This window comes from Ostrea edulis, chromosome 7, assembly GCF_947568905.1.
Source record: "Ostrea edulis chromosome 7, xbOstEdul1.1, whole genome shotgun sequence".
In the NCBI taxonomy this organism is placed as follows: Eukaryota; Metazoa; Mollusca; class Bivalvia; order Ostreida; family Ostreidae; genus Ostrea; species Ostrea edulis.
Window position 1 is genome coordinate 28,186,011 of NC_079170.1, and position 8,796 is coordinate 28,194,806.

General features: G+C 33.4%; 1 long non-coding RNA gene across 1 annotated transcript; it reads right to left on the minus strand.

The window, feature by feature from the left end:
- Nucleotides 1-296: 296 nt before the first annotated feature.
- On the minus strand, nucleotides 297-2,583 carry LOC125655163 (uncharacterized). The gene is made up of 3 exons (XR_008796814.1): nucleotides 2,071-2,583; nucleotides 1,742-1,900; nucleotides 297-1,598 (listed from the first exon to the last, which is right to left on the minus strand). It is a non-coding gene; the product is annotated as an uncharacterized LOC125655163 (long non-coding RNA).
- Nucleotides 2,584-8,796: the final 6,213 nt, after the last annotated feature.

Here is an 8,796-nt window from a genome sequence, read left to right on the forward strand (position 1 = left end):
TTCATTTTACTTGATGTTTCACATATTTTCCTCCATTGAATTTCACATTTACAGCTGTAAGCAATATTAAACGTCAAATTACGCAAAATTTGGCGTATAATGCATCCATATTAAACTTAATTGGAGTTTCGCAGAATTATTCTGCATCTCTATAAAGCTTCCATATAAGCTAGAGTTAAACTTCACTTTAGGAGAAGTTTAGATAGGTATAAGCATGCGAGCTATATAGTAAGCTTCTTTCTGTGAAAATTCACAAAAGTTATCATGAATTAGTTACCTTAGAAAGAAAAGGCATGAATAATTAATATTTTTATTGCATTTTTTTATTTCACATAACATCTTGCCTGGGATGTAAATTCATATATTATAAGAAAAAATATATGTAATGAACAATATTACGATACAATGTGAAAAAATATTGCTATTAAAAATATCAAAATAATACAGGAATACCAAAAAGGATTACATTCAGAAATATGTCCCAGACATTTAAGACAAATACCATCCAATACAATGCAATCATACTATTAAAGCCTATCACAATGTCGAGTCCAACAACCGCTCACATGAGTATAAACTACATTACTAAACAAATTGAAGGTAAATATGACTAGATACACACACACACACACACACACACACACACAATATGCTATCACACAAAAATCATATAAAACTCATGAAAGGAAATATATAAAAATATATATTTTGATACAAAGCTAGCATTTCACTGTGATGATGTAAGATTGTCTTGGCATAATATAAAACTACTTCACACATTGATGGGTATGTAACCTGGAATTTTCCCAGTAGGCTGCCCTAAACATTGCTTCTTTCCTCTTTTAAAACACTTTTTCTCTAACAAAGCAGTGAAAGTTAATGGGGAGAAGCATGTCGATTCAATGAAGACAAACTATTCCCGAAAAAGTAATGTTTTCTTAGCTTATTCCTTTGAAAAGCAAAATGAACAAATCTTAATGACATATGCAATATATATTCATCTACAAGTATCATGATATATGTACATAATAACTAGAAAACTGACAAGTCAGAAAAGGACCTGTAATATATATTTCAGAGGCAGGAATGACATAAAAAGTACATATTAAAAAGTTAAAAAGTTCCATAACTCTATACGGCATGACATAAAATATTAAATATAAAAATGAAGTCTCAGAACTCTGCAACAACAAAGTTAATAACTATTCAAATTGAAAGGGATCTTCATTTGCCTAATATTTTATTAATGTTTAGTGTATTACTTTAAAAGAGTTAAAAAATTCAGTTACACAAATGAAAAAGAAGGTATCCGATACAATTACAAAATTAACAAGGAAATTGTTCATATTCTATTACATGTAAGTATTGAGAGCGGTAATACGCGTGTTACAAAGAATCTATTTATTTATTGGTCTCATCCTCAAGCTCACTCTCATTCTGTTCCGCTTGAATTTGAATTTGAAGTTTCTTTTCCTCTGCCCTTCTCCTTCGTCCCCCATCTCTATCACTAGCAAAGCAAAACCAGTCTTTTGCCTCGTTGAAAATTTCCACGTCTAGATCTGTTGCATTAGCACAGAGGCGATTCTTCCTCACTGTTTCTGATTAAAATAGATAAAAGAATGTTCATCTAAAGTGTTTATTTCTCAAAGTTTGTTCATGAAATCTCTCTCTCTCTCTCTCTCTCTCTCTCTCTCTCTCTCTCTCTCTCTCTCTCTCTCACACACACACACACTTTACATACCTTTCAATATTTTCTGTAATTTCAGTGAAGAGAAGGCAATTTCCCCCCTTTTCCCATCCAGTTGGTGTTTACTGCTAGTTTTGTGGTGATCATGTGGGAAAGTAGTCTCCTTACTGAACTTTTCGTGTTTTCACCACCAATAGTTGATAATGATCTCACCTGCACATTGTAAATATTGATAGAGAGTCAAGTGTATATACTATTCCATGTATTGATAATTCAAAATACAATATCTTAAGATGAACATAATTTTGCAGGTTTTTTTTTTTTAAATAAAAAAAATACATGTATATGTTTCAATAAAAAAAAAAAAATGATCAGTAACCTACCAAAGTTTTACACGTGTTTTTACTCTGCAAGAGGTCCTCCAGCTTCTGTATATCTTCTTGTTTTCCCAGTGGAAAACATACATCTAACTGCAGTGTAGTGTCGGGCTCCTCTGTACCAGGAGCAGGACGGCTTTCAAGTCTATCGATCTTTGTGATTGTGGCCTGCAGAAGCTGTGTATTTAGGTGGGTCTGTACTTTTATTTCCTCCACGTTTGCCATAAGTTTCTCCAAACAGTTTAGGATTTTCTTTTCTGTTACTGTATATTAAGACAGACATGCAATTAGTCCAAAATGTATGTATGGTTTTGATATCATTTATTTTAAAAAATGGAATCAGCAAAGAATGATATCATATAAGTACCTGAGCTAGTGGGGCTTTTGTCAAATAGTGAAACTGTAGAACTTGATGTTGCTTTGTTGAACACGTCTTCTAATTGACCAATATGACGTCCCTTTACCCCTTGAGTACTTGTTCATTTTCTGTGAAAAGAGATAGTCAGCAAAATAGATTTTAAAAAAACCCAATATGAATAATTTAGAAAGTGTCTTTGAAAAATTTGAATATGCGGTGGCGTGGGAAAAAAAAAAAAACGGAAAGATTGACCTGCGATGAAAGAACACTTTTTAAGCCTTTTGTGTACACTGTTTTATAATACATGTGCAATTAAGACAATAAAAATATTCAAAAATGATTTTTTTTAAAATTCAAGCACTTTGTTACTCTGGTTTTAAAAAATCTCAAACGTTTATTTTTAAACATAGCGCAAACCCTGTACACGAGTTTGAAATAAGGCTTAGCCTTATATACATTATTACTTTAGATAAATACAGTATGATATACAGCATCATATATATTGCGATTGATTTATCTCAAGTTTCTTTTGATTACTTACAACTGAGAGGTGAAAAGCAATATTTTACAATTTTGAAATGGGGCAAAATGACAACTTTTAATTTACTTGACAGCCAAATAGTTTTCCAGCCCCCCCCCCCCCCCCCCCCCCCCCCCTCGCATGCACAAGATAAATGCATTCAAAAATTGAAGATTTCACATATATGAGAGGGAAAAAATCAACATCGGCCATTACTAAATCATGTGACCGGCAAATCACGTGATATCTTAAAAGGTGAGGCGGAAAAAGACGAAAGTAGTAAAATTGGAAAATTGGGACATTCTTAATGATTTACTTCGGAAAACAGTATAAGTAAAGTATAATTCATTCTTTGGAATTGTACATCATATTAAAAAAAAAAATATGTAAATACGTTCCTTTGAATGTAAGCCTGACACTATGTAATATATATATATATATATATATATATATATATATATATATATATATATATATACTGTAGATACAGCCCGGAACGTGTATTTCAGTAAAAAAAAAAAGTTAGAAAAATCACACATTGAATATTGAATAACAAGATGTACTTACATATTGTCTTGCGAAGTAGTATATCCAAATTTCTTTAATCCAACAAAAATTTCCGTGTGCACCAATTAAGCACCTCAAATGCGAAATTTGTGAAATGGATACACGTGCTGACCATCTCGATATATTAGATTTCGCAGTTACCAAGGAAACTGGCCAGTCTCCTGCTGTGAAAAGCACTGATGATGTTGACCTAATTTCTTAAACAGAGAAACTTTCTCTTATCTCAGAATGTGCCCCCTAAAATCGGCACTTTAGCGAAATTATGTAATCAATGTTTTTAAGATTTTACAGGTTAAGTGTTTGGCGTCTTTTCATTTCTTTAATTTTAAGCCAACCCCAACCCCCACTTATTTCATGTTCTAGCATATTTATAAAAGATATCCAATCATTGTGATATCACATATATATGTATTTAAAATATTTTTTACGTGGTAATTTATCGTAACTATTATATGCGATTTTTAAAATAAATGTATGCCGATATCCTGTTTAATGTCAGTTATCAAGTACCAGGGCCGTAAGTAGGGTTCTAAATCAGGGGAGGCAGGGGATTGGGGGCCGCCGATTGACTTTACGACTGAAAATGACACTTTTTAAATCCCAATTTATCATGTTTGTGTTTCATTTGTACTATGTAAAGAATCGTAATATGGTGTCAAAGACAAAGGTGCTTGTCTTCATTTTAAACATATATCCTATAATATAACATTTATATAATTTTATTTTCTTTTTTGCCAAAAAATCAGACGAGGCAGTTGCCTCGTCTGCCTCATCGGCAGTTACGGCCCTGAGTACATTTCCAGCGTTGGGCCAACGTTGGCCCAACACAACTATTCCAACGTAAAAAAAAAATACTCTAGGGCGCACATTGCTAACATAGCACCGTTGTTGGGCCAACATTGTCTTCCCGACTTAAGTGTGACGAAAAGTAAAAAGCAGCATGTTAGCATTGGGCCAACGTTGTGCCAACGTTGTATGCCCAACGCCAACCATCGGCCAACAATATAACCATTTACCAACGTTGGCCCAACATAGTCATGCTATCTGGGCTAGTATAAAACTGGTTTTCCTACTGTAACGACTTTCCCTTAGCTCTAACCTCTATTCTGTTATAAAAGTACTGGTATCATGTATATATATACACACTTACTCTTATGTGTGGAGGTACAAAGAGGCTGGACTCTTGTTTTCGGGTCTTTTCGGGTATTTGTTTTGTCTGCTTCTTAATTTCTTTAACTTCCTTTGCCAGATCATCAATTGTTTTTTTTCAATCAGCATAAATATTGTATGATTTCATTGTATAAAAAAATAGATGCAAACTTAGTGAAACACTTTCATAAATATATAAATTGCTGTATGATACTGGTAACCATTTTGTATTTGCAAATGAAGGACAGAATATGAAGAGAAATATTTGTCACATTAAAGTTCTCTCGAATTTCTCAAAAAATTGTTGCGAAAGAATATTAGTTGGTTTGTCCTACCCTTGATTATAAAACTAAATGTGAAGTATCAAATCAATCGAATCAGTCCTGTTGATACTTTTCCCCTCTCACAATAAATATTGTGGGGGATAATAAAGGAGACTCATGATGCAGTGCTATGTACAGCTGGTGATACATACAATATTAAAATAAATGGCAGTCTTCTAGTTTATAGACGCATTATGTTGAAGTATATTGGAGAGGATCATTAAATTGCAAGGACTTATACGTATCCAATCCATCTGTATGTAGCTCTATTATACAATAGAATAGGTTCAAATCAAAATAAATGAAGAGAAGTAATTTACGAATTATCTGTGTCCATTGGTTCATTTTTGAGTCACATGCATGCCTATTTACTATAAATAAGCCGTCTCGAATACTTAGGGTACATGTACAAGCTTTCCAGTCTGATTGACTTGGCAGTTGGCACAGGCACTACCCTTGGTACCCTCTGTGTTCGGGACAACATTTTATACTGTTTCAATTTACTTCCCATTTAAGGCATACTTGTTGTGCAGTGCATTTGCCATCGGTATTATTATGAGCAATGTCCAGACCAATGTCAATATAGAAATCCTTATAAGATCATATGCACAAAGGATATACATTTGTATGGTATCATGTAGTTATAATGTTTAATTGTTAGAATTGTTTATCCTCCCTGTAGACCAGATTAATAAATAAATATACCTCTTGACCTATATGACACTTTTGGACCATCTGCATTTATTCCTGTACGGAGAATCAACTGTAAATATATTTGTGCAGATGGAAGGGTTCAGAATAAAGATGTTTCTTACATTTGTCCCAATATCAAAGATGTGAATATATGATGTTTTAAAGCAACATTTCATAATGTACATGAAGTATGTTCATTTCAGTAAGGTATACTTGTTTAGCAAATACTTGAAAGATTTTTTAAGTTAGTTTTGTCATTTTGTGGTAATTGACAATGTAATGTTTGAAGATGTTCATGTATAGTCATCCACCGGTTAACTAATATCTCTGGAAGGATGTTTCGTTCTACACCAGATGATAAATATCTCTCGGAAGGATGTTTCATTCTGCGCCGGTTGACAAATGTCTCTCGGAAGGATGTTTCGTTCTACGGCGGTTGAGTAATTAATGTCTCTCGAAAGGATGTTTCGGCATGCGCCAGTTAACTAATTAGTGTCTCTCGTAAGGATGTTTCGTCCTTTGCCAGTTGAATGGAAGGATGTATTCTTGGAATTTTTCATATCAATACAAAACTTTTCAAATGATCTCATTTGAACATTTGCACTTGTGATTATTAACGATTAGTAATTTATACTTATGATATATATACTTTTAAAAACTATTGAAATGTGCAGTAAACCATTGTTTATACTTGTTGTGATGTGATTATTACTAACAGGGTGAAAAATTTTGAGGAATATGAACGCTAATGCTGAACCCATTGTTAAAGCATATGGTGCATGAAAAAGTGAATGTAATGAACAGTGATTATTCTCATAAATCCACAAAGAGTACTAAGAGTAGGGCAAACGTGTACCTCTGGACACAACAGAGGTAAGGGCGGGTGCTTATTGAATCAGGAGCACGTATCTCCTCTTGATCGGTTGCAGGGGGGGATAACACACATTGCAAATAAACACTGAAACCAAGGCCTGTTCATTGTGAAATTGATATAGAAAAACTGTACTTGGATTCTTGCTAGAATTATAAACTGACAACAGGGTTTGAATACTCGTTTATATTGTGTATAGTTCATATATACATTCTGTAGTATTTAATATCTTAAATTCTTGTATTTATCAAGCGGGGGTACATGTAACTTATGCGCAACATTTGCGTAGTGAGGTCGGACTGTCTGGACAGTAGAATATGAATATTGTACAAGCAGTGCGCGTGTATAAGATCTACTTGAAACCATACATATTTGATAGAAACGTATACATTTGTGTCATATGGGATAAAATTTAAAATGGTTATTAAATTCATATTATATATGAAATTTACTAACATTAAATCTGCATTATACATGGAATAAAATTGGAAATTAAATTTCATTTTACGGACACGTATAATTTACTGTAAACTCGAATTAAATCTGAAACTTCACGAATAATATAAGTTTAATGAAATATAATATCTGTAAACGCCAAATTTCATGCAGTGTTGTATGTATTTTAAAAAAGACTAAAAATGCCGCGTTTTCTAATACCACTAACCCTCTTATTGGGACTATTTTGATCTTTGCATTTGCTATTGATACTTTTAGATAAAATTTAGAATAGATTTACTATAGCTTTTATCTACTAATCAGGGTTCTGCGAAGTCAGTTAAAAAAAACACACGAGTTGTGCAAAGTAGCAACACCTGCATCACCATTAATGTCTTGAAGAATACCTTAAACAGCATCTTTTGTAAGCCGAAATCTATATAGATAAACTCTCTACCTGTTATAATACTTTATTGGATTTAATCGGTCTCTCATAATTAACAATATCAAAACTATTTAAGATATCCAAATGATCCGCCATACGTGCAGAATGGCAATATCAAGTCGGATCTAAACCACACTTACATTAGGTTTAGAATCCGTCCATACTTACCCAAGCCTTGTCCGTGTGCAACGAGTACACCTGAACCTGAACCTTAATGGATGATCCGAGGTGTAAATCTAGAATGTACAATTGGCTGTCGGAGATCTCTACAGAGACCTATGTATCTATAAGAATCTTTCAGTGTGTGCTCATTAACCTCGGAAGATCAACATAAAGTATAACGATATACCCAAAGTTTTCCTCGCACGATTTCCTTGTACATTCAAAACAGAAAAGGACTTTTCGAGGCTATCGGAGAGTGTTTAGAGATCGCAAAAGTTCTGAATTGGTCTCTGAAAGATATCAATGTGTGCATATAGGTATTTGGATATACATGATTCAAGTCTGCCATATGTTCTATTGATACTAAGATAAAATGTTAAGTATTTATTTCAACAACAAAAACCTTCCCATAAGTTTTTGTTGTGTGGGGTGAAGGTTTAGTCTTTTATTTCCATTTATTCGTTCGATACAAAACATATCGATTGCCAATAACAACCTATCATTGGGTCAAATGCTATCTGACTTGTTTCATAACCGATTGTTAGACCGTTCGTGGCACACTGATTTTGACTACGGATAACTCCGTTTACCTGATCAAGATACAGTTATAGGGCTCATGGCGGGTGTGACCGGTCGACAGGGGATGTTTACTCCTCCTAGGCGCATGATTCCACCTCTGGTGTCCAGGGGTCCGTGTTTGCCCGACTATCTATTTTGTAATGCTTATGGGATTTATGAGATTGATCACTGTTCGTTATCTTCACCTTTCATCAAATATTACTAATAGTAATTCTTTGCTCATTTTTAAAGATTTCATTTTGAAAACAAGAATCTATTCTCGGCAACTTACATTTATATTCTAGTAATATTTCTATAAATTCGTTTGAATGAAATGTGATGATAACGTACAGTGATCAATCTCATAACTCACAATCAAGCGAATAAAATCAAGAATGTTTATAAATACAGACCTAAGTAAAAACATTCTTCTATCTATCTGACTGACAATTCAAACGAATTTCACGACCGGAAATGAAATTTCGTTATAGTTTTTATCCTTCAGAACTCAATTGTTAAGTCAGATTGTATGTGTTTCATGTGAAATTGCATTCCTATAGCTTGTGAACTTCTTCAAATTTAATGTATATTCACAATGAAGTACCTATCCTGCTTATACATTGCCAACAACTGAATGACTCCAAGTAGTTA